The sequence below is a fragment of the Neophocaena asiaeorientalis genome, unplaced genomic scaffold (assembly GCF_003031525.2).
Source record: "Neophocaena asiaeorientalis asiaeorientalis breed wild unplaced genomic scaffold, Neophocaena_asiaeorientalis_V1.1 scaffold153, whole genome shotgun sequence".
Taxonomy (NCBI): Eukaryota; Metazoa; Chordata; class Mammalia; order Artiodactyla; family Phocoenidae; genus Neophocaena; species Neophocaena asiaeorientalis.
Genome location: NW_020171982.1, coordinates 547,296 through 573,785, shown reverse-complemented (window position 1 = coordinate 573,785; position 26,490 = coordinate 547,296).

The window sequence follows — 26,490 nt, the reverse complement described above, 5'->3', positions numbered from 1 at the left end:
TGCCAAGTTGCTCTCCATTACATTATACTAGTTTACACTCCCACCAGCAATGCTTGGGATTCCCTATTTCCCACTTCCCGCTCACTCCACACTTGGAATCATTCAGATTTAAATTTTGCCAATTTCCATTTTCCACATTTTTCTCATTTTGGAAGAGTTTGCATGTGTTTTCATACTGTTTTTTAACCATGTAGGGTTCATCCCTCATCCATTTTTCTTATGGGCTCCCTGTCTTTCTTCTTGTTGATTTTAAAGAGTTTCTTGCTTAAGCAGAATATTAATCATGTGTCATTTTATATAGAACAATGATCTCCCAATCTTTCACTTGTTAACTAGACCAATGGCACTCTTCATTAAATGAAAGTTTCAAAAATTTTTTTGTTGTACTCAAAACCATTCATTTTTTAAATCTAATTGTTTTTCTTTGGTGGTCTTATTTAGAAAGCCTTTCTCCATCCTTAAGACATATTCCCCCTCCATTTTCTCCATTTAGCTTTATATGTTTACCTCTTATTTTTAGGATTTTAACACATTTTGAGTCAATTTTTCAACATGATATGGGAGAGAAATCTAGGTTTATTTTTCTCCATATTTGTGGACTAGTTTTCTTAACATTCATCTACTAAAAATTAGTCCTTTTCCCATTGATATGTAGAACCACCTTTATAATACTTCACAATTCATATACTTAAGAACTTTTCTGTTGCAGAGGTGTATCTCTGTTTCTTCATCAGTACAATACTGCCTTTTCGGTGCTTTTCATTATATGATAGGAGAATGTCCCTCTTTGCTCTTCATTATCAAACATTGGCCTTATTTATTTTTTACCCTTTGCGTGTGTGTGTGTGTGTGTGTGTGTGTGTGTGTGTGTGTGTATGGTTTGCTAGGTTCTGCAAAATATAATTTTCTTGTTGGGATTTTATTTAATTTATAGAATAAATATTTTTAATAAATATTTTTAATATACTCATGGATTTGATTAGCTAAGTAGAATTTTCTTATGTATGTTCAAAATTTTAATGGGCCTATAATTTCCAGTTGTTGTACTGTTCTTATTTAATTCTTTGAATTTGAATAAACCAAGTTACCATTTTCCTATTTTGTAAAATAATTTTTTAAATTTAAGAATTATCTCTTGAAATTTTAGGAAGATTTATCTATAAAATCACCTGGGCCTAGGTTTTTTTTGTTTTTTTGTTTTTTGTTTTTTTGGGGGGTTTTTTGGGAAGAAAATCTTTGATTACCATGTTATGTAATTATTTATCTATTAAATTTTCAATTCCTGCCTTGATTTATAAATTTCTTACTTTTCTGATATACTTTTTGTTTAGATTTGGAAATTTCTTATATAATAGTCCTTTATAAACATTTTATTGTTTTTCTCATTCTCTGTTGTGTCTTTTTCTCACTTTCCATCAGTGGCATATTCTCTCTGTCTGTTTCTCTCTCTCACTTATTGTGAAAAGTCTCTGTATTTTATTATTTTTCTCAGAAAACCACGTTTTTGGTTTTATTAATTACCTCTTTTCACTTCAATAATTTCTGTTCTAATATTTTCTTTATTTTTGTATTTACTAAATTCTTGACTTTAAATGTTTAGCTCATTTGTTTTTCAATTGTTTTTCAATATTTTTTGTTTTCAGATAAAGCACTTAAAGCTACAAATTTCTCTCTGTTACAAGTTACTGTGCCCAATGATTTTGAATGTACTATTTTTAAAGCCACTTAAGTATTTTTTAATTTGTCTTAAGATTTTATTTGTCTTCTATCTTATTTTTTATTTTTTATACAATTTTAAAGGTTACTTTCCATTTACAGTTATTACAAAATATTGGCTATGGTAACCATTAGCTTGTTCTCTATGTCTGTGAGTCATCTTCTTTTTTGTTATATTCACTAGTTTGTTGTATTTTTTAGATTCCACATATAATTGATATCAGACAGTATTTGTATTTCTCTGTCTGAGTTATTTCACTTAGCATAATGCCCTCCAAGTCCATCTATGTTGCAGCAGATGACAAAATTTCATTCTTCTTTATGGCTGAGTAGTTTAAAAAAGAAAATCTGTAATTGGTGAAAACTCAAAATCTTTTTCTTTTCCTCTTTTTTATTTTATCTTCAGCCAAAGACTTGTTTAGAAATATCAGTGACTTTTTTGTCATTACCAGACAAACTGTGGCATCTTAGCTCTACCTTTTAAGAATAATTTCTCATTTTATTGTATTTTTGTCAGAGAATATTGCCTTAATGATAAATCTTTTGAATTCATTTATGCTTTCTTTCATTAGTATATAGTCAGTTTTTATGAATATTCTCTATGTACTTGAAAAGAGTATGTATCTGTCGGTTATAGGAGGTGAAGTTCTATATTTGTCTATTTAAATCAAACTATTCAAATCATGTTCTTAATATATTCCATATCTTTCCTCATTTTTTTCTTTTGTCTGCTTTTTCGGTTGGTTCTGGGAAGTGTAGTTTAAATCTAAATAAATATTTGATTTATATAATTCTCTTCAGTCAGTTGTTGGTTTATATATTTTAGAACTGTATGGTTAGGTGTATATATATTCATTCTTGTTTTATCTTTCTGATATATTTTATAGAATTTCTTTTTGATTGGCTCATATATTCATTTGCATAAAATACCTGTATCTCCAAAGTCAAAAGTCTTTATTATCTCTTTCCCCTCCTTAGCACTATTGCTATAACAGTTTCATAGCTAGGTATTAGCAAGGCCAACCAATATGAATAACTATCCCTAGCTTTTTCTCCCTACTTCCCAGTATTCCTGTGCTTCCTAAGTCAAGTAGTAGATTATGCGTATGTGTATGAATCAATGAGTGCTGAATTGTCCCTGCTAATGAGCACCTCACTCCCACATTCTGAGTAGAGTGGAAAAGAGAGGTTTTCCCCCAACTGAAAATGGAGGAAGATGCTAGCCCCTGGAAGGTCTCATTGTTTGAAGGGGGGTCGTAGGACATGGGCTAATGGATATCAAGTATAAGCGTAGGCATGTGGCACATGCATGTTGCTTCATTTTTTCTACACCTTTTCCAAAATAGGGCAGGAATGGAGGTTCAGTGAAAAAACTGCATTTACCCCATCTCACAGAGCCAGTTAAGTGATGGAAGTGAAATAGAAACATTGGTCATTCTGATTCTCAAGTTCACATTCTTTGAATCAAGCCAAACTGCCATTCTGTCATTCTATATTAAGGAAATTTGAGGTAAGGGAGTACCTTTTATCTTAGGATTCTCTAGGAATTGAAAGTCAGGGTGAAAATATCCTGGTTTTATACTTCGGTCTGTAGATGGATAGGATGACTCTACAAAAAGAAATACGAGGGAGATGGGATTGCTTTTAAAGCAACTCAGCACTGTTGACCAGCCTAGCACAGCGTTACTGAATGTCTTTCAAGGTTTTTCTTTAAAAAAAAAAAAGTAACAGAGAAATTCAAATTGTTAAAGTTAATTTGCAGGATTAAATTGCCATTTGTCAACAGCAATGTAATTTGTATTATAAATTACAGGACTGTAGCTTTCAGGCATATTTTATCAATATGTTTCCAATGATTTAATAACAATATTTCTCAAAAAGAAGCCAAGCCACTTTTTTCCTCTTTTTAAATGAACATGTTCAGAGGGTTTTCATCAGCATGCTAGCCAACTCTGCAAAATTTCTAGTAAATAAATTATCACCAGGAGGCTCAAAATCCATTACCATAAAAAAAGCCATTTTTCCCTCCCTAATCGATTGCCCACTGTACAGCTGCTAATGGGACCATACACACATGTTGTGCAGAGGGAATTCATTTTCAGGTTCTCTCTCTTTTCTAGAATTTATTTTACAAAGAATTTCTCACTGAACTCATAAATTAGTCAATGCGTAAAATGAACACTTCAGCTTCCATCAGGAGAAACATTAAGGTGGTACAACTAGAGAATTTCCCAAGCTGGTTCCCAAGGAAATGGAGGTTGCACTAGGTGCTTTGCAAACACCACGGCACCTTCCTTCCTGAGAGAGCCAGCCCTTTCCCGGCTCCCAACAATATTATAGTTTGTCTGCTTATGTATCCTTATGGACACACACATTTCCTATATGTGCTGATAGGTATTCCATCTGACAAGGGCACTGAGCAATATTGGCCTTTGAACTTAGAAGTTTGAAAGTCATCTTGGGGCAACTAGATCCATTTTACCAAGTCATCTCAGTTCATTCCCACAATCCCACATTTTACCTCCAGTTCCACTCTTCTTTCTTTCACAAATGATATTGCAGTTGTATAAATTCCAATTTATAGCCTTCTATAAGCCCAGAGCCTTGGCTGTCAAATCAGCCTTGCCTATGCACAGTATAGCTAATCTTAGTGACTAAAATAAGGCAATTGATATGGGAAGAACCTAGCCTGCCAAATTTTATCCCAACTGAGAGCTATTAAATCTGATACTTTATTTAGAAATTATTTATTTTGGCCACTCTGGTTGCCTTCCCTCAACAGCTTAGAATTCTGAAGCTAGAAGCTGACTTAAATTCAATTATTTAATCACCTTCAGTTCACAGATGGTTTGCCTTGATAAAGGTGGTACTCTAGTAAGAAGTAAAGTCTGGAATCTAGTCTAAATTTCCTGATTCTTTATTTTTGAAATGAAATTACCCATTTTGAGGAACATTTCAGTGGTAGTGGAGTTCAACCAGCCTGAGAAGGAGATAACTGCAAATACTGGTGTGAAGTGAGGGTAGATAGGAGAAAGCAGGCCAGGAATGGGGAAACAAGGAACATTTAAAGGGGTTTGGAAAATAGAAAGTTATAGTGGGAATACATAGTGGATTTAGTAATGTATCTATGTGTTCAGACCCTGCTCTGCCTATCAACATATATGCCATGCTTAAGATGTTTTTAAAGTTCTCTGATAGTAACTTTTTTTTTTTTTTTCTCCTTCTCTCCTTAGGTAAGTTGCCTTTCCTGCTTTTAAAACTATTGTTCCAGAAAAAGTCATGTGTATGGGGCAGTAGTCATAACCACTGTATTATGTCTTCTCGACTTTTCATCTTCAGGTAACAACTTCTCTTTGCGTATTTTTATTTGGCTAGAGACCTAATTTCACAGAGTTCAGAGTTTTCATTTATTTAAGAATCTGATGGTTTAATCCTTATGCAAGCCAAATGGTCATTTGGAGACTGTTATATAAGGATTACAATGTTGGTTTATATATTTCTGTTTACTGCTCAGTTTCTTGTGAGTTTCTCGCTGGGTGTTGTCTGACAGATCTTGATGAGTTCTCAAAAACTAAATGAGACTCCTTCTCCTAACACTTGGTCATGCAAAATGGTGTTATGCAAAATTTTCAGAAGAGCAACACAGTTCATTTCTCTATACCAAAGTTATACAGCTATGGTATCATTGTGATTTTCATTTATCAGTATACTGTCTTAGATGCATGCTGACTCCTCAGAAATTCTTATATGATTATGATCTGGCATAAATATAGGTAACACATTTTAGAAATCCTTTTGTCTTTTCTTTGTAAATCTTAAGTTAAATTATCCTTTCTGAGGGTCTCCTGTTTATTATTTCACTATGCTTTCATAAATATAAGATTTAAGGATATATAGGTAGGTAGGTAGATAAAGAAAAGAAGAAAAGGATGGAGAGGGGAGGAAAGAAGGAAGGGAGGGAAGAAAGGAAGAAAGAAAACATATTAACTTGAATAACTATCAAGGAATAAAACTGTGGCTATTATTAAAATATCATAAAAATCACAGTGTGAAGGATGGAGATTTATAATTTGTATGGATTTTTTTTTTTTAACCACTGGAGAGTGTTAATGCCCTGTTATTTGCTCTAATGTGTCATATCCTAAACAAACTAAAATATTCACAGCAGTTTTTCTAAGTACAGAACCCCCAAACACATTTTGTTAGGAGAGAGAGAGACAGAGAGAGAGAGAGAGAGAGAGAGAGAGAGAGAGAGAGAGCGTGTGTGTGTGTGTGTGTGTGTGTGTGTGTGTGTGTATTGAGACAGGATCCAATCAAATCGGAATCTTAAATGGAGTTAACTGAACAATTTCTGTCCCGAAAATAGCCACAGATCCTTAACAGTTTGAAAATAAGTAGCTGTAGTGGGATTTATGGTATTAAAGCTTTGGTCTAATTACAAACATTAATTTTCTTTAGTAGCACTGCTATAGCAACTCTATAGCTAGAGGGTCTCAGGCAAGACCCAAATTATATATCTTAGAAATGCTTTCCTCAGTTATTAACACCTTGCATTATTGGAACTTTAAGATTATTTTATATTCAAAGGGCATTTCATCAACTACATAGTTTGTTTGCTCTTTTAAAAAGTTTTTAACTATTTAAGATAGTGAAATTTCTCCATGTGTAGGTTTTTCACTTTATTCCCTCCTTCTCAGATACTACCTCAAGTTTCCTTTGTGCTAGGTTTTCAACACCACAGGAGAACAAATTTTTAAAATATATATTTTCATTGATATTTTCAAAAATAAATTATAGTTGCTTTGGGAACTTTAACAGAGTTTTCTGACTCCTGTGTAATTGTCATCTCAGTCTTATACATTAGCATATTTTTGCATCTAATTTTATAAACAAATGTAAAACTCCATAATAATGCAGTCTTGAGTGGCAAATCTAAAACCATAGAAGTTAGGTAATTCCTAAACATAAGCTACCTTGGGATAAGAATGGAATATATCACTATATATATTATAACAGATATACACGTATGAAATAAAATAGCTAAAATTGTCAGTGGTTAACATTATTTCAAGTTAGTAAACAAATATAGTTTTTATTCCTCTTCATATAGACTGGTTAGATTACACATTAAAAATAAGCTTAGCTGTAGACCATCTTTTTATCAGGAAGGTCCAAGTCAATAATCATTTAATAAACATCTCTTTATTATTGGGAACTATGTTAAATACTGTTGAGAATAGATAGATGAACAAAATAAAGAGGTTCCCATGTAGCCCTTAATAGAGTGGTGAAGATAAGCAAAGTCAGATATAAAAATAATATAATGTAGAATACATAATATATATATAAACCCAAAATTAGTGTTATAAATGCAAGAAAAAATAATATTTTGGATTGGGAATTAAGAGAAAATTTTATGAAAGGATTACTTGTGAGGCAGGGTTGGAAAATGGATAGAAATTTGATGAAGGTAGTTTAGAATCACACTAGATAGAAAACCCCATGAGCAAGACCCAGGAGAGGAAAGGTCATTTTGGGGAACCCACTGTGTTATAAGAAAAGATATTAGAAGGTGTAATTGTCTATTAAGAAATAGATTAAATAATTCTTAAGTATCCAGAATTAATTAGGTATTTTTGGTGTATGTGGTTTTGAAATTGTAAGAATCTTGATTTCATGGCATTCTCTTCTCTTTAATTTAACGCTGCACCCTTCATAGGAGTTTAGTAGTACACATTTGACAGTGAGCTAATTGTCCCCACAAAATATAAGTTCCTCCACTGGCTTATAAAGTCATTGAAAAGGAGATTGTAAATTTAAGGAAAAATTCATTCATCTTTTTTACGTCCAGCTTTTAGCTAAGGTTTTTGCATGTAGTGGACCTTAAATAAATGTGTATCATTGTCTTCTTAAGACTTTTTTTCGTTGTATTTACTTCTTACTTCATCAAGCTACAACTTACATATTCCTCCCTGGGTTCCCAAACTATTTGACCATGCACCCTAGAACAGAACAGCTGGACCTTACAAATATCTAACCCAAGGTAGTGGTGTTTAAGAGTAGAAACTCTGAAATTGGTCTGTCTATGATTGAATCTATTTCACCACTACCAGCAGTGTAGTTTTGGACAAGTTCCTTAATATCTTTGTGCTTCAGTTTCCTCATCTTTAAAATGGGGATGAAAAAATCACAGTTGTTTTGAAAATAGAAGTCATTGGTATATATAAACAGATAGAAATATGCCTGGCTCATAATAGCTCCTTATGCTATGTTCATCTTTGAATGCTGAAGTATTTGAAAAACAGCTTTAGTTTAGATGTATTAGAGGGTCTTTTCTTAACATTAAATATAATTAAATAGGCATTAAAATAATTTCTTGGATTTAGTTAATGAAATTCATACTATAGACCGTGTTCCTGTTTTAACAATCACTGAGCATATGTATATATAAAAATATTTCATTTTATGTAGAATCGTCCCTGAAGTTGTTTTCAAAGAGTAAATCTGAAGCTGGAGAAATTTTAGGTGCTGTACCCTTTGCCTATAGCTCAGCATCTTATTCTTAGTTAACGTGCTGCATATTTGTTCCTGTGACCAGAAATTTTACTAAGGAGGTCAGACTTATCACCTTTAATTCTCTTCTGATGCCTCTTATTTGTACTTGTATTGCCATTCCTAACAAACAGTCGTGCGTCACCTAGCTTTTTTTAGTATTTCATTCTGCAATGATAACTGAGAAGTGTATTTGATAATAACAGGTATTGCTGTTTTCATTTGTCTCAAGTGCTATTTTATTGGCATCTACTGCAGTGTAATGACACAAACCTTGGCAGCACTCTGGGATGAGCTGTGTAGTAGGCAACACTTGAATGAGAAGGAAAGACTGATCTGCAAAAACATAGAAATGTGAGTTTTCCTTTAGAACAGACTTTTCCAGAAGAAACAAGGACTCTAATGGGAATGTTTTCAATGTTGTTTCTCTGTTCCACTACATAATAGCAGGAAAATATTGAAAAATACAGTTCAATAAAGGTTCATACATTTTATGAACAATTTTATCAGGAGTACTGCTATTTTTGTAAATAGCATTATTATTAGTCTCTGGATTGTGCCAGAAAACTGTGAATATGTCAAAAATGACACAGTCACTTTTACTTATAGTCCAAGGTGCACAAAATCAAATTCTGAACCAGAGGTAAAGTACACACAATGATTTCATTTAATGAAGTTCAGTTGCCTTTCCCTTTACTTTGGAGAGTGAGGGGAGAATGTGTTTGAAGCAGAATTTGCTTGAAGAAGTGAGTTAGTAAAATAGCAGAAAATAATTCAGAACCAAGAGTAAGGGATAGCTTAGAAGAATGCTAAGTATCAGTATGGATGAGGTGACCAGTAGGGGAGAGGCAGTGTAGCATGTAATAAGCATAGGAACTCAACCTTTTATTCCCCGCCCCCCCCGTCCGAGTTCCTAATTGAGTAATGTTTAGAGATAGAATTTCATTATATACTTCAAACTTGGGATTTATTTTCTCAAGGCAGATAGCTATAAAAATCTTTCTGGATTGTAAAGAATTATGCATACACACATAAAAATATTTTGTAGAGTTTGTTATTTAATTAAATAGTGACATTCACCTAAGTTTTGCAATTCAAGATGTTATAGTCCTTTGCTGACTACACCCTGACTATATTTCAAAGTTTTAGTGCGTGTATGTGTGTATATGTATTTATAGCAGATAGATGGATAGTACATAAATCACTTGTTCATTGTGTTTCAAATTTATTCCCCACACTTCCCCCTGCTCTGCTCTGTATCACGGGTCCCTAACCCTACAAACTGTATTTCCCTGGTTCTATTGCCAAGGGGCTTCTGTTAAGTTTAGCAAACGGGAGGCACTGGTAGGAGATTGGCTGTGCGAGCAGATAAGCCAGGCTATTTCTCTCATCTCTGTGTGCTTCTGCATTTCCTCCATAGTCCCAGCTCTCACAGGGCAGCCTCTGCCGTGATTTTGGTTCCTACTGGGTGGCCTGACTCCCAGCCCATGACAACAACTTCTTCTCCCTTGGATTCTAGAGATGGCAGTATCTTTCTGCTGTTGCTAATTCCTGATTTACCTTATCATCCTCTGTTTAGTTTTCAGCTCTTCCATCATCATATAACTTCTTTCCTAGATTAAATGCCTTCTAATGAACTATCTGCCGAGGATTCTGTTTTCCTGACAAGACTTATACTAAATTTATAGGTTGGGCTTAGAATATGGAGTCTTTGTATAAGTCTAGTCCATGAACTTTAAAATGGATATCGAGCCACCATACAGGTGCCAGCATATCCAACCCAGCTTTCCTAGATCTTTGTATCACAAGGCACAGCTTCACCTCTGATACCTCCACGTCAGCCTTGCAGCTTTTCAAGCAGCCCCAGCAATGTTTTCATTCTCTTGCTCCTTACTACAAATGCCATCCTGACTGGAGAAGCAAATCGCTAACAGGCTTTAGAAAAAAATTAAAGAAAAAACATTCCAAACAATGTGATGTTGACTTAAATTTTAATAGGAGTTTAAAGAGGGGGGAAAAGGATTTGGAATTTTTAAAATATTTGACTTTTTTAATGGAGAAGGTTAAGCCTCAATTATACCTGAAGTGTTGGTGGAGCATGGATGGGAAGTGGCCTTCTAGGTAGAAAAAGAATGTGAGAAAATGGGTATGGTAATAAGCACAGGGCGCTGTAAAAGTCTGAGATGGAGCAGACTGTGTGTGTGAGGGGCTTAGGGAAGTAATGGTGGCTAATCAGAAGTAAGACAATGAGGGCTTCCCTGGTGGCGCAGTGGTTGAGAGTCCGCCTGCCGATGCAGGGGACGCGGGTTCGTGCCCCGGTCCGGGAAGATCCCACATGCCGCGGAGTGGCTGGGCCCGTGAGCCGTGGCCAAGAAGTAAGACAATGAAATGTACACAAGAGAGCTCACATTGGCTGGTCTCCAACTTCTGTATGAAGAAGTAGAGGAATTCAGATGAAGAGTAATGGCTGGAATGCAGAGTAGTTGGAAATTCATGAATGAGGAGTAAGTTTTCAGTCATTGCTTAGAGAGTGGTTGGTCAATAGGTGATGAACCTTAGAATTGACATCTTGAAAGGAAGGGTAAGGATCATCAGAATCAACCTCTCTTGGGCCAAGTAGACTGTATTTTCCACTAAAAATTCACTCTTTGAAGCATTGTACAATATCTTGTGCTCTGATGTATACCATAGGATCTAATATAGGTTTGGGGAAATATATAGACTTAATGGGCTCAGTGGCACATGCCAATTTATTGAAAGATAAACCAGTGGCATTTTTTCAGATTTTTGATAAAACGTATCCAATGCGTATAGTTCAATTTGGATGAAAGACATAATTTACCAATACCAAAGCATCAACTTAGGTGCTGCACAGCCAGCCAATGGTAGGAATTATTGTTTTTACTAAGTAAGAATCATTTGTGGTCTGCTCGACCTTAAAAATTGTTTTTGCCTACAAACAACCTGCCTCCTTGGGGTCTCTGATTATAGGATAACGTTTGGTAGATATGTACTTAGTCAAGACTGAAAAGAGTTGAATGAATCTGATGCTTCTGATCACTTTGGGAAAATAATACAAGAGAAATTCAAATTTAAAATGAGCAATAGTAGACTCAATGTGTTTTCTTTTCAAATTGTATTATGGTGCATACTATAGTACATACATAGTATATATGTATAGCACATCGTAAAATTTAGAAAGGCTAACAAGGTAATATTGGCACTAAAATATGTATTACTCTTAGAAATTCACAGTGAATTTTAGAGAGCAAGTGAAGGGTTACTTTCTTTCAAGGATCATTTACATCAAATTATTTAATTTTAGATGCCACTCTTCTTGCTAAAGTCTGTTAAACCCTTGCAAAAAAGATGACGTTTATGAATTTAGTGGTCTCCATTACTTCCTTTGGCTTCTTTGGCTTCGACTTCAAGCTATTAGTTTCAAGGCTAGATTCTTTTCATATGATAGATGTTAGGGCTTATCTCATGCTTCTGTGTGTTCCTTCCTTCATACAACAGGAGATTGCCTTTGAGTAATAACAGAAAAACTTTAGCCCTAACAAAGTGTCTTGTCATATCCATCCGTCCAAAAAAAAAAAATAATAATCTGGACCTCAAATTCCAGCAGTTCCATTTATTACCTGTAGGACTTTAAGCAGGTCATGAATTTTGGGAACCTAAGTGTCCCCAAATGTAAAATATGTAAAGTATTATCTACTTTGTTGGATTGCTGGATTATTAAATAAATATTGTAGATGAAAACTTGTAGATGCTTTATAAACTTTAGAGGGGTATATCAATATTAAGGTTTTCTTTCTTTCTTTCTTTCTTTCTTTTTTTTAATTAGTTCTTACCCTATGGAAAGTCTAGGTTAGGCTCTGGTCGGGGAGGTAAAAAGTGAAATATGGGGCTTCCCTGTCCCAAAAAAAAAAAAAAAAAAAAAAAAAAGGAAAAGAAACATGACTTCTCACCTCAAAACGTGGTAATACAGTTAAGTTGAGCTAGTCAGCTTGTTTTATTTGGTTTATAAACACCCTTGGAAACAGTTTTCTAAGGCTAACACTTATCTTGAAAACTAGGCTTGATCTCTAATAGTTCAAATAGGCATAGTTAGAATATCATGGAAATCAAATAATATCAGGGTTGAAAAGATTTCTAGCAAGACTTTAGTCCAACATCTTCATTCTAACAGATAATAAAACTACAGCCTAAATAAAGTTACTTGTCCACACACAGTCATTCAGAAAGGTAGTGGATGAGTCAGGGATAGAATTCAGTTCTCTTAACTTCAAGCGCAGAAAAATAGGATTACTCATTCTACTGATATTTGTCCCAAATTCTGTTGATCAGCACCTTTGTTATACTCTCATATGTGGAAACTTTGAAGATGATGTGTCAAAAGAAAAATGCATAGAATAAAAGAAGACTGGCAAACCTAGTGGTCCTTTGTTACAGGCTTAGTGAGAAGGATAGTCCCTCTTCAAAATTGCCCATTGGAAAAAATCGGTCAGAAGGTATTAGATTGAGAAGTGTTCAGATCTTAGGAAAGGTCATAGGATTATATGACTGTTGTGTGTGGGTTTTAAGTAAATTCAAGAATAGGCCAATAAACAGCGATTTTATTGGCTTGAAAATCCTAGGAATTATATACTGGTGAGTACTATAATGGTAGTGAAATTAAGACAATAGGAAATAGAAATGTATTTCTAAGTATCTCATCCTAATTTCCAACTGAACCCTAGTTCTATATTTCTAGTTAGGTATGAGATATTGCCAAGTTTATATCACAAATTTCCAATACCACACAGAAGTAATAAATGTATTTACTTTGTTTTTTTATAAATAAAACATTATAAATTGATAATCCTCTTCTTTCCTATTCCCTTCCCCCCCCCTTTTTAAAAACAACTTATCTGTAGCCTTATGGTTATTTCTGTAAATCTAAATGTTTATGATTTCTACTATTTGCTGGGTGTACAATAGATGTTTAACAAGCTTTTTGATTCTAATTTGAAAGAACAGCTTACTTTCCAGTGTCTTTAAAAGTTTTTGTCATTTCTGATCTATTTTATATTTCATCTAATTTTCAAAATCTGGGATTCTAAATATTAAGAAAGAGGCATAAAATTTTAAAAGCACTGAAAGACAAGGTATTTGCCACTTTTTTCATATTCTTACATATCTCCATTGTTCCCTTTGTCTCAAACCTTATTATTGTAATTATTGCTTATACAACCCTTACTTGATGATGATGATGATGGATGACTCTCCTCTTCTCCTGCCTCCCCCCCTCCTCATTACTATTATTATTATTATTATCATCATCATCACCATGTCTTGAATATTTCAGAGAATTCGAGGAGAAACCAGAAGAGGAGAGTCAAGTCAGACCTGCATATGACACCTGAATTGCTTTGGTGGTGTCTTATCTAACTAGAAAATGCCTTAATTCTAAGTTTTCCTGAAGCAAGGAAGACATGGCCTTAGAATGAATTTTCTATACTCGATTTTAAGGATAACTGAACAGAAGAGTATCTGGAATCATGGTTAACTATGGAAGAGGCAATCCCCCTTATCATAGTTTTTTGTCATTGTTGAAATAGTTGGATGAGAGTTCTAAGTTTTCAAGCTATAGCAGGGAGAAAGGAAATGATACAATGGTTTCTTTCCACCCAGATGTTAAAACCTAGAAAACAGTCTAATCTCAGATTGACACGAAATGTAAGTCCTGTTCTTGAATATAGATAGTGTCCCAGTTATCCATACTCTTTTTGAGCCCTCTGGCTATGTGACTGTAATGGGTTGGCCTCATGACATCTTCAAAGGCCAGTAGGAAGCTGGGGAGCCACAGCAGGGTAGAAAGATTCAGTCTAGTCTGTATTGAGGGTCAAGCAACGCATGTGTTTGCATGCGTTCCTCTACCAACTCCCAAGTTAGTATACAACTCGAGGTATTGACAGGTCTGAAAAGCCATCTATGGTTTAAGTATCAGTGGAGCCTGTGTACAACACAAATCACAGAGAGCAACTGTGGTTCTATTATTTCAGTTTTCCTAAGATCTATGTTAACTAATTGCTTTGATTTTGTTTCTGCAGGGTGCTCTGTTCTCTGTTAACCTAATACAATGCTATTATTAAAACCGAACTTAAAATCAGCCTATAGTGTTACTATTGAGCTATCTGCCTACCCACTTAGGTAATGGAATACTTGGTTCCCAGTTAGGACATTCTTTTATAAAAGAGTCACAGTGCCTCTTATAAATATTAACTCATTGATTTGCTCTGGCATCCCTCTGTGACTCCTAGAAATCATTATTTTTTCTCAGTTTGTAAAGGGAGAGAGAACACAGGCACATTTTCCTAAATTCACACTGAAAAGAGGCATAGGCAGAAGGAAGAGACAATCACATGCTTCTCCTAACATATCATCAGACACCCCAGAGCTACAGCATTATTTCTTTCTTTGAACTTGTCACAATCCAAAAAGCTTACCCAGGTCGTGTCTTAACACTCACTAACGTGTGATCTCAGGTGAATGGCCTTGTCTCCAAATCTCAGTTTCCTCATATATATATATAATATGGTTTATTAGGATTGTTGAGAGGACTGCATTAGATTAGATCCTTTTTGTAAACTGCTTAGTAGACTCCTTTCCTGGTATATAGTAAGTGTAAGAAAATGAAAGTATTTCTTAATCAATTAAATTTGAGCCACTTTCAAACAGTCACAGTGTCTAATAATGGAAGCGCTATTTTATAAGGTGGTGAATTACCCATCACTGTCAGGGTGTATACAGAGACTGATACCCATTGCTCACCTATGTTAGAGGAGAGGCCATGCATTGGTGTGTTGCTCCTTGCTTAGTTGGTGTGAGGTCTCTTCCAACTCTAACGGTCTAAGTAGTGGTAGGTTGTGAGGCATTGTACTGAAGGATCATGAAAATCCTTGACACTTGCACAGCTTTGTATAGTTTAAATGTCCTATGATTATGTATATTCTCATTTAATCCTCATAATAACCCTATAAGGAAGATAGGAGAAGTATAATTATCTTCCTTTTTTTATATGGGAAAATATTAACATCAGAGGAGTTAAGTGACTTTCTCAACGTCATATGTTTAGAAAGTTGGAAACCTGGGACTCACACCCTTTTTTTCTGACTCTGTGTTCTAGTATCTTGCACCGTGTGTGATCCATTCATGTTTCTGTTATTAGATGGGTGCCATTTAAACACCATTTAAAAGTTTACCTTCTTTTCAGCATTCCTTTCCTGTGCGCTCCACATCTACTCAATTCTTCCAGCATCCACAAAGCACAACGTTGCAATGCTCATATGCACTGGTCGAAGACCTAGAGTGACACTGAAAATTGGGAAGAACATTACCAGCCCCCGCAACCTCACCTTCCTCCAAATTTTGCCCTGACATCCAGAATAAGATGAATGCCAAGAGCAGATACCATCCTGTGTTATTCTCTGTGTAGCAATGGCATTCTGAAAGGTCATGGGGTGAGGGGAGGAACATTTCTTGCTGTGAATTGATCTTGAGATGAAAACTGCTTTTTAATTTAAATCTGTGGTTCTGTAGTCATTCAGCTGGTGACTAATTGGGATGGCTGTGACTGAGGTGGTAGCAGGAAGCCAATTCTGTGAGACTAAGAATGGGCTCCCACCTTGCTGTAATTTACTGCCATAAGGAGAGGAAGGAGAAAAATGCTGTGTTTAATAGCTAGGCAAAGTGTTTTCAGACCTGATTTGTTTTTCCTTCATGAAGCTCCAGATACACATCACAAGGAGAAGTACCAGTTGCCATTTAGTTGAGATCATTTCAGCCATTTTTTTCACTTTTCAAGCTTAATTCACGCCATCTTTTTCCATTTACTGCAACACATACTTTATCTGCTATCTTAAAAATGAGTTAAACACCATCAGCTAGTGGAGACATTGGATTTGCTCTTCTTCATGTCTCCCCAAGGCAGTAAAACAAAAGACTTAAAAAGGCATGAGTGCTACTTACAAGGATTAGAGATGCTGAAACTTTCTTCCTGTTTGTCCTGATGGGAAGTAGAAGTTTGAACTTAATCCATGCAAAGGTCCTTCTCCGTCTTGTGTTTGGGCCATTCATCCAGTCTCATTGTCTCCCTCCTGTGAAGCAGTAAGGCAATCAGACTAGTTGTAGGAACACATTAGCTCAGTTTATGTGTTTGGGCAGGTCGTACATGTATTCCAAGTCAGAATGATTTGTGGAGAAGGCAACACCAAGAAAGTGAAATCATCAGGAAATCGTGAAAGGAGAAGTTCATTCCTTGTTTTATTCCATCTTTCATTCATTTTTTTTATTCAATAAGCCCTGAACACCATATAATTAATATTAAGATAAATTATAAAACTTTGAACCCTTCTAATACCACTCAGACTCTCATGGGAGACATATCAGTAATAAGACAGTGAACTGGGTAATAATAGATGCGAATTCAGATGTTTCAAAAGCAGAGAAGAAGGGACTCTGACAATGTCTGAGGAGAGCTGAAGAAAGGTTTTCCCAGAGGTGGAGATGTATGAATAGAGTCTCACAGAATGAACTCATGAAGTAGATTTAGGAAAAGGAGTCTTTCTAGACAGCAGGATATACCAATTCATGAACCTGTGAGGAAACATGACATGTCCAAGGCAAATGGTTTGGTGTGACGAAAGCAACGTGCCTACGTGAAGCAGTGGCAAGAATTGTGGTTAAAGAACTATGGAGAGGTAGATTTTAAAAGTCCTCACATGTCTTGTGAAGGAGTTTAGAATTCAATTGCGATGAGAGGTGATCTGGTTAAGTTTCTACATTAAGGCAATACCAAAGGCCACAAGGCCCTAGCATCTGATCTATGTGAGTAGCAGCTGGTCGATATCCCTTTCTTCAGCTTGCTTCCTGTTGAAACTGAGGTTGAGACACTGAGGTTGAGACACTGTTGAGAACTTGATTGGCATCGATATAATTCATCTTCATCTCTATGCCGAAGGGGTAGACTCATCTAAGTGGCAAGGTATGCAAAAGCACTTCATAACTTTAAAGAAATCCTTTTTTTGTGCTGGACTAAGGCCATCATATTGGGTCTTAGAGAAGCGAGAGACTGGAGGGAGATGATACGAGGTAAAAAAATAGGAGGACTTTGACTACAACTCAGTGAACCATTTGGATTCAATGTCAAATGAAAACTGGAACCTGGGCTATGGGAGAATGATAACATTCCCCACTCCGAAAAAGGAGCAGGCATGTGGAAGAACTGTGGTAGGGGAGAAACAGCCTAGGATCCTATATTTCTTATATTGAATTTAAGTTGATGGCTCACACACAGCTCAAAGTATCTAATTGTCCTTGATGTTTCTATAGCAGTGTGTGTGGTAGGTTTTAAATGACTATTACTTCAGTAACATTATTAAATAGGTCCTAAGTAGCCCCTAAAGTTCCTTAGGATTACACGTAAGCCAGCTTGTGGGAACAAGAGCAAGGGGGTCTATATGTTTATGCTAATAATAAAAATAATTTATTTATAATAATAATAATAGTAATGAAACATACTATGCACCAGGCCTGTGTTAAGCGTATTACATATATAATATATTCTATATATTAATACATTATATATTTAATCCTCACAACCATAGGAGGGAGGTACCCTCATGATTAGCATTTTATAGAAGAAAAAATCTAAGAGTTGGTAAGGTGAAATGATTGCCCAAGACCTCAAGCTAGCAAATATCATTAAGTAGGATTTCGACCCAGGTTTGGTTTTAAAAAAAAAAAAAAAAAAAAAAAAGGTGGGGTGCAGTGTGTAATGCTGACTTTTATATCAATAACACATAACATCGGTCAGCCTGTCATCATGAAGCTTCCAAACAAAAAGTCTTTTTTTTTTTTTTCCCCTGAATTGTTTCTTTAAGAAGTCTAAACTTATTAGGCCAGTGAGAGTATTTGCAATGGTAATTCAATAGACGGGGTGGGGGAAGGTGGGGAAGAGAGAGAAAGAGAGAGAGAGAATGAACAAGAAACTTTTTTCTGTGTGTAAAGACTTCAGAAACTACCATTCGATGAGAGTATTTTGTCACAGGTTATAGGGAAGTATGTATTAGGAGTTGGTGGATAGAACCACCCTTGAAGCAATCCTGAAGAAAACAGATCAGATAATTCTGCTTTTACTAATGAACTGTCTTTGCTCACTGGAGATGAATCTCCAGGCTGTTCCCTCAGGCCCTGCCACTGACATCCTGGTGCCCAAACAGAAGAGCTGGCTGTAGACAGCTGCCTTAGCTTTCTTCACTAAGGAGAACTGTGGAGTGGCACCTGCTAACTAAAAAGGGCATCAAGGACATCAAGGGCAGTGAAAAATGTAGGTAGGTAGGTAGGTAGGTAGATAGGTAAGTAGGTAGGGAGGTAGGTAGATAGGTAGGTAGGTAGGTAGATAGATAGATAGATAGAGGCATCTGGGTTTCACTAATATTAGAAAGTAAAGTTTTATAAGAACCTTTTTTAAAAAGTATTCTTGACAATGAGCTTTCAAGTATGATGTCAGATTCCACCCTGTCTTCTTCCTCCCAGTTGTCCTTTTTCTAAAGTTATGATGATGGAAGAAATGTGCTCCAATATCTTGACTTATAGCCAAACCAGGAAATTCTATTAGGCTTCCAAAATTAGTTTTTCCACAGTTTCAATTAGGATGGGAAGTCTTCTTCATCCCCTACTTTAGGAAAGCATGAATGCCTGTTCCACTAACTTCATTTGGATGAAGGAAAGCAAAAATATACTTGCTGAGAAATATATTTGAAAGCCAGGGGGTTGAAAGATTTTCTAGATTTGTGGGGTTATTGCTGTATTTCTGTGAAAATCTATAGCCCAACCTCTGGCCTTTTAGGGGGAAAAGGGTGCTGTGAAAATACCCAACGGTGCCATTACTCCCAACACAAGGAAGTAAACACATAAATAAAATATTAGTGGTGATTGTAACAGCATGTTTTGTTTTTTTTAAGTCTGTTATCACTTTAAGTAGCTGGAACAATGCATTTTGAAATTCACCAAAGGCATTGTGCACACCTCTTTGCGCAGGAAATTAGTGCTCATCAACCTTAATTGAGACTTAAAGAAAGTATTTGAACTGTATTTGGCTGTCATTGTGGGATATCTTCCTTATGTTACATATAAAAAATTCACTTTTTCTGACTTTCCTATTGACAAAGGAATAAAGGGATAGCTGGTACCTGAGCAGGAGAGACATGCAAAAGGCAAGCAGTATTGAAGGAGGATTATGAGAAAATTAAACAGATAAATTTAGAGAAACACCAAATAATTTTTTCCATGCATTTCTTTATCTCTTCCCATTATTCTCTTTGAAGAGCATGAGCCCTGTAATTTCTCTCTTCATCTTACTTGTCCTCCACTGAATCTCCGGGACTTCTAAAACAAATCAAATCAAGAATTAACCTTTTAAGCTTGAAATCTATCTTTTTGCTATGCTCTGCGTGTCCTCTATAAATCATTCTGTGGGAGAAGTGTGGGAGATCAGCGCTGCTCCAATCCTGAGGTGACTAGTCGGGAAGTGCTGGCAGCGGCCCCCCTCGTTTACTATGAGAGCCTTTCCCTGGCTGAAATACTGTTGTGCTACAGCCTTGGATAGGAACAAGCATTTCAGATAATTTCCTCGTGCACTATACCGCAACACCACAATGATAAAACCCGCACGGTGGCGAGGTTATAGGCCCAGAGGAAAGAAGGGTAAAATATACTTATTTGTGAGTAGCAAAGTAATTCCATGACCTAAAGTGGTTGAACCACGCTAAGACTGAATCACAAGGGAAAATATCAAGGAGGCAGGGCAATCCCAGGTTCTTAGCCATTTTTCCCATCCAGTGTTGCCCAAGGCTGCTCTCCCTGCAGAACTCTGAACTGCTAATCCTAGCCTGCTCATCACCCCTGCCCACAACAGTCATGATAATAGCAATGGCAAGCATTTACTGCATGCCTAACCTAGACCAGGCATGGCACACTGTTACCTCGAATCCCTCCCTCAGCCCTGCAGAGTTGGTACAGTGAGAATCTGATCATCGATATCATTGTGCAGAGACATTAAATAGTGTGCCCAGGGTCACACGGTGGGGGGAGGGTGGGAGTGGCTGACCCAGGATTCAAACACAGGTCAGCTTGACTCAAACTCTGCTCTTGCCATGACTCACAAGGTGAGTGAAGACTACCCATAGGTCTTTGATATCTTTCCACTCTCTGTAAGTAGCTATGCTCTAAAATGCATGTTTAAGAAAAGGAGAATTCTAAGAGAAGAGGATTTTTCTCTAAGACAGTGTTTTCCAAACTTTTTCAATGTTATCATACCCCAAGAGCCTTTTTAAACAATTTTTTTTTCTAATTGCCCCTCCTTCCCATGAAATTTTGATACAATAATAGATGGTATATCTTTTTCATGTACTGTGACCCTTTGGGAGACCACAAATCACTGTAGTAGCCAAGATCTTTTCCCACCCCCTTGGGGCTGGCATTGCTCCTGTTGAGAATGCATGCTCTTAAGTGACACAGCAGGCCATCGAAGCTCTTCTTTTATTCAAAACCCCCAACAACGAAAACAGAGGTCTTTTTGCCCTCCTCCTCATTTGTAGAAGAAATACTTTGTGAAAGAATCTCATTGGCGAACACGTACACTTGATCAATTTAGGAAAGAAGGGAAGGTATTCGGAGCTTTCTGAGCACCTTGCAGCCTCTCGAAGGAGAAAGACTGAGGCCAGGGAAAGCAGAGCAAGTGAGGCTGCAGTTGTATAATCAAAACCATTGCTGACCGTTAATTGTTTTTCTTGTAATTGTTGATTGATCTGTAATTTGATTGTAGAATCCAGGCTTTTTAATATAAATCTTGAGCTGAACTATCCAATTAAGAATATAGAAGCTCAAAGGAATCCAAGCACATGACTGGATTTACTGAGAGACTGAGGTGATTTTTAGCAGAGGGACCAATTAAAATCTCCTGGAAAGTGGAAGAGATTTAGATTTAAATTGAATTAGCCTTTATTAAGCACCCACACTACACCAGATATTGGTCTGGATGTTTTAACATGATCATATATCCTAAAGAAACTCTCACCTTTTACGGCCCAGGAACCTGAAACTCTACACAGATATCCAAAACCTGCTTGCTCGAGATGGCATAACTGTCAAGCGGCAGGGTAAACAGCCAAGGCCCGACATGCTTCAATAAAATCCCAGGTCTTACCGTGGTTTGGATTGCAGTTATTCTCTGCTTCACACGAATCTGATCTATGAAAATGTACTTTTATAAAAAAACACCATATAAATCATGAAATATTGGCATATATATATATAGAAGAATTACATCAAAGTTATTTATAAAATTTGACATTAACTTGTATGGTTTGTACTTTTTAAATGAAGAGCTTTCAGAAACCATGCATTTTAAAGGTATCTGTAAACTGCTGACTGGTAAGGAAAGATGATTTTTTTATTCTCTCACCAAGCTTCTTCTGGTGTCTTAATTTCTTTTTCCTTTATCTAAAACTGTCACAGATCAAAACTCAGAACAAAGGAGCAGAATATAAATTACTATGCTTGGGTATGGGAGCTAAGCTAATAAGAATCTGTCTTAAATTGACTGTAACATGCAAAATTTGGGGAAAATAACCCTAAGCATCTCAGCTCCTTGCTTAGTCTTTGGAGAACAATACACTACACTTGTTTTCTGTTAACCCTTTGTATCCTGACCAAGCATCAGGAAGAACAGCTACTTAGAAAATCAGAGCTGACTCATTCATTTGCCAAATACTTAATACATAACTAAGATGTGCCAGGCTGTGCTAGACACTAACTAAGCAGAAGTATATTAATTAGACAAGACTCCCTGCTTTCCAGGAGCTACAGTCTAGGTCAAATTAAACAAGAAACAAGTAGATGAATATCTACTTACAGTGTTAATAAATATTTGAATAGAAAGACCAGGGTGCCTTGACGGGGAATAAGGAAGGGGATGGTGTGAGCCACTTAAGAAGAGCCAACGTTAGTTCTGAGGAGATGGGACCTAAGAGTGGATGAGAACTTGGCCATGAGAAAGGAAAGAAGGTGGGCTTGCAGCTTGCAGGAACAAGTAGGTTCTGAGGAAGAAATGGATCCGGCATATTTGAGGAAAGAAAGGAGGCCAAAGTGTCCGGGGTGCTGTGGGCAAGGGGAGAGTAGCCTGGGAGATACTGGAGAATCTAGGAAGGCCACTGCAGGCTACTGAAGAGAGATGGAATCTTATTCTAGGTGCTATGGGGACCCTTTCAAGGGGTTCAAGCCAGAGAGCAGGAGCCGCTTTATATATCTGGAAGGTCACTTTGGCCGATGGAAAAGGGAGGAGAAGGCAACATAGATATCAGTAAATAGTTTTCTGTTGTATCGCAGTGTCCAGACACAATGTGTTGGTTGGCTAGACTGGTGTGGTAGCCAAGGGAAATGGAAATGAGTCAAGGCCTGATCTTTGATGCATCGGGAGGCAATTCCCTCCAGCTCCACGTGGTGAGGGGGAAGATATCTCAGTGATGAGGACGCTGCAATCACTCCAAGGCCAGCTTGTAATTGAGCAGACCCCACATTTACCAGGACAAAATTCGTATGTGGTTGCCTGTCGCGTAGCTCTCTCTGGCTGCATGTATTCTTTATGACTTTCTTCCCTTAAAAGCAGCCTTGGGTGTTGTCACAGTGTTCCTCAGGAAAAACACTTGTATATAAGTATCAGAGATAGGGTTGGAAGAGAGGAGTAGAGATGTTGATTTGCTCTGTGATATTTCTTTATAAACACTATTCCTAAATTATATGGCATTAGATGATTTTTTTAAGTATTTGATTTCTCCCACCTTAGCATCTTAAATCTAGAAAATAAAAATGCGACCCTACTATTCTAGGAAAAGTAATGGGAAAGATGAATGTAATCACTTCTCTCCTCACATATAAATTGGGGTGCTAGATGTGTTTGCTAATCGGTACATTTTGCAGAACCTATCCTGTCAAAGCAAAACGATGAAGCAGATGACAACTCTTGGGTCCCTGCTTCTTCTGGGGTCTCCAGCTGTTTTGCACTTTCTGGGCAATGGCTGGTGTCCATCCTTCTGCATTCCCCACCTCCAAAACAACAGCTTCTTCAGTGTCTGACTCTAGCTAAATGGTAGTCATATTAGCCAGCAACCTGATAAGCCCCCATTTTAAAGTACTCATGAGTCTTTGCAGCCTAAAATATGACTCCTACAGGGATGTTGCATTATGATAGAAAACTCCTAAAGCCCAGATCCTCAACCTAACATATAGGCATTTCTGGTGGAGAAACATCTCAGGGCCAGGCTGATGGGACTGTTATCTGAGGGCAGTAGTCTTTAGAGCAGCCTCCCTTTAATCAGATGGCAGAGCCAAACGGCTGTTCCATAGGCCTGGGGGGCCAGCCCTGCTGCTCAGGATTCTAGATGGTTTGTTTTCTCCTCTTATTTATGTACTCAGAGATGACAGCAGCCCCTCAGCACTGGAAACTGGCCAACAGTCAGTCAACTGACAAGTATTTATTAAACAGCCTGGAGTACATTGCCTTCTCGAGGCCTGGTCTGATTGCAGTTTCTGTACTTTTCTCTGAGCCATACTTTTCCTGACATGACTTAGCTCAGGGAGGTTTTGCATTTTGAATGCAAATGTTTATGGGTTAAAAGCTTATTTAAGTGTCCCCAGGGTAGGTTGGTTGGGAGACCACCACTGCCTTCTTGTCACACATACTCTATCGGGAACCAGTTAAAGACCAGAAAAATTGCTTGAGGAAGCATGTGGAAATGTAAGAGGTAGAAAGCAATCAAGGCAACATTTTCTGAGAATAGTGTTAAAATCATGATTGGAAATAGAAATAAATATGAATGAGCCTCTTTTTCTCCCCCCCACCCCCCATAAAATCACCAATACAATTTCCTAACTATCTGGGATGGTTCTAAGGGTGAGTAAGTTGAATTCCCATGTTAAGTCACGTTTTATTTTTTCTTTCAAATGTTATGGATTGTTCTCACAGTGAGTGGATATAGCTGTTGCCTGTCATAGGAAGTATGCTAGGAATAGAGAAGACTCAAGATATTGCTTAGGAGCCCATGGTGATATTGGCTGAACACACCTTCCTGAATTGCTGGGCTTATGGATTTAGGGCTGATGACTGAATGTCACCAGTGCGTTGCCCCTTGGAGGCAGAGGCTACCTGCCACTGCCATTATGAGTGGAGTGGAGATGACATTTCTTAGCAAGGATACTGGCTCTGAGGTGCTATGACACTAGGGTCTTACTAGCTCAAAGAAAATAATGCATTCTGTGAGGGAGTGAGCCCCTGTGTGTGTGTGTACATGTGTGTGTGTATGTGTGTTTCAGGGTCGTTAGAAAGAGTCTGAAGAGGTCTAACTAAAATTCCTGTCCAGGCAGAAGAGTGCTGGCAAAGTTGTCCCTCCCTTGATCTGATGCAATTTTATTCCCCGTGTTTTTCCTTAATGTTAAAGTCATCTACAAAATATTTATAAGATAATATTCTATTCAGACATCCACGTATTGAAGAATTTTTATCTTCAACATTTTCTAATCTGTTGCCTTCTCTCCATCCCTGATGCTGTAGCTCAGGCCTTGTAGCATCTTATCTAGACAATTTTAATAGCCTTCCAGCTAATTTCCTTACTTCCTATGTCACCTCTTTCCACCTTATCCTTCTACTACTGCCCAAGTGTTTATTCTAAAGCCCAGATTTTATTGAATCACTGCCTGAAATCACTAAGTGGCTTCTAATAGCTTTAGCTAATACCTAATAGCTGACAATAATATTCCTTTTTTTTTTAAATGTGAAAGTTTATTTTTTTCTTTTTTTGGAATAATATTCTTCATTGATCCCGACCTATGTGGTAGACACCATGCTAGACATTTCCACATGGATTCACTCATTGAAGCCTTACCTTTTCCTTGTTTTAGGTTATAGGACTAATTTGCATCCTTTAACATAAGGAGTGAGTTGTAAGATTCAGAACACCAAGAGACAAACATCAATCAAATGGCGTTCTAGTGTATTTTCAGTTTCAATCTGAAATAATATTAAGCAATATCAAGATTTACGCATCTAACATGCTGAGACCTATGTCATTTATCACATGTCTGAGTCTATCTATGGGATAAGTTCCTAAAAGGCATTGCTCAAAGGGTTTGTATGACTTCACAAATCAGAAATATATTGCCAGATTACCTTCCATAGAGGTTGTACAGTTTATATTCACACCTGCAATGCACAAGTGCCTTTTTACACTTATTTCCTTATCAACATAAACCTCTTGATTTTTGCTACTCTGATAAATGAAAAATAGCAGCACCTTGTGGTTTTAATTTTGTGCTTCGCATTACCTGAGGGAAGTTATATAAAAGGGGAACCTGTGCAATGGTCTCCCAGAACAATTGGAAAATGGGTGCTATTATTATTCACCCCTTTGTAGGGAAAAACTGAGTCAAGACACTGTCTAGCTGAATTCTTTACCCTGTTATCATTGTTTAATTTATTTAGTGAAGTGTCAATGCTTACCTGTTGTATTCAGTATTGTAGTCAATGCTGAAACATGTGGGCTTTAATATCCCCCACCATTCACAAGCTCCCCAAATGCACTGTGTCTTCTCTACCTCCACGTCTTGGCACTTGCTGCCCTGACTGTCTGGAATGGATCCCCTCCGTCCCCAATGAGCTAATTCCTCCTTATCCTTCAAATCCTTGTCCAAGCATCACCTTCTCCAGGAAGACTTCTCAGATTTTCATTCTTCTTTATGCTTCCAGAGCACCCTCTTCTGACATCAAGCCCAGCCCTTAGCACCCTGCACTATAGTTTTGTTTCACTGTAAGATTCTTGGTGGCAAAACTACCTCTTCTTTGGATTTGTTTCCCAAGTACTTGGCCCAACATTTAGCATGTAATAAGTGTTAAATATATGTCTGTTAAATCAGCTAAAGATTGAATGATTGAATATAAAAAACTAATTGAAAATTCAAAGAATGGAAAGAAAAGATAAATTTTGTATATTACTTTTTTTCCTCAAGATGATGCAGTGCAACTTATTGTTAACATAATTGTATTTTCTCAAAGGCTTTATACCTTTTAGAAGCTATTACTTAGGGTATTCTGGCTTACTCTTCATTTGAACAGAAGACAGAGAA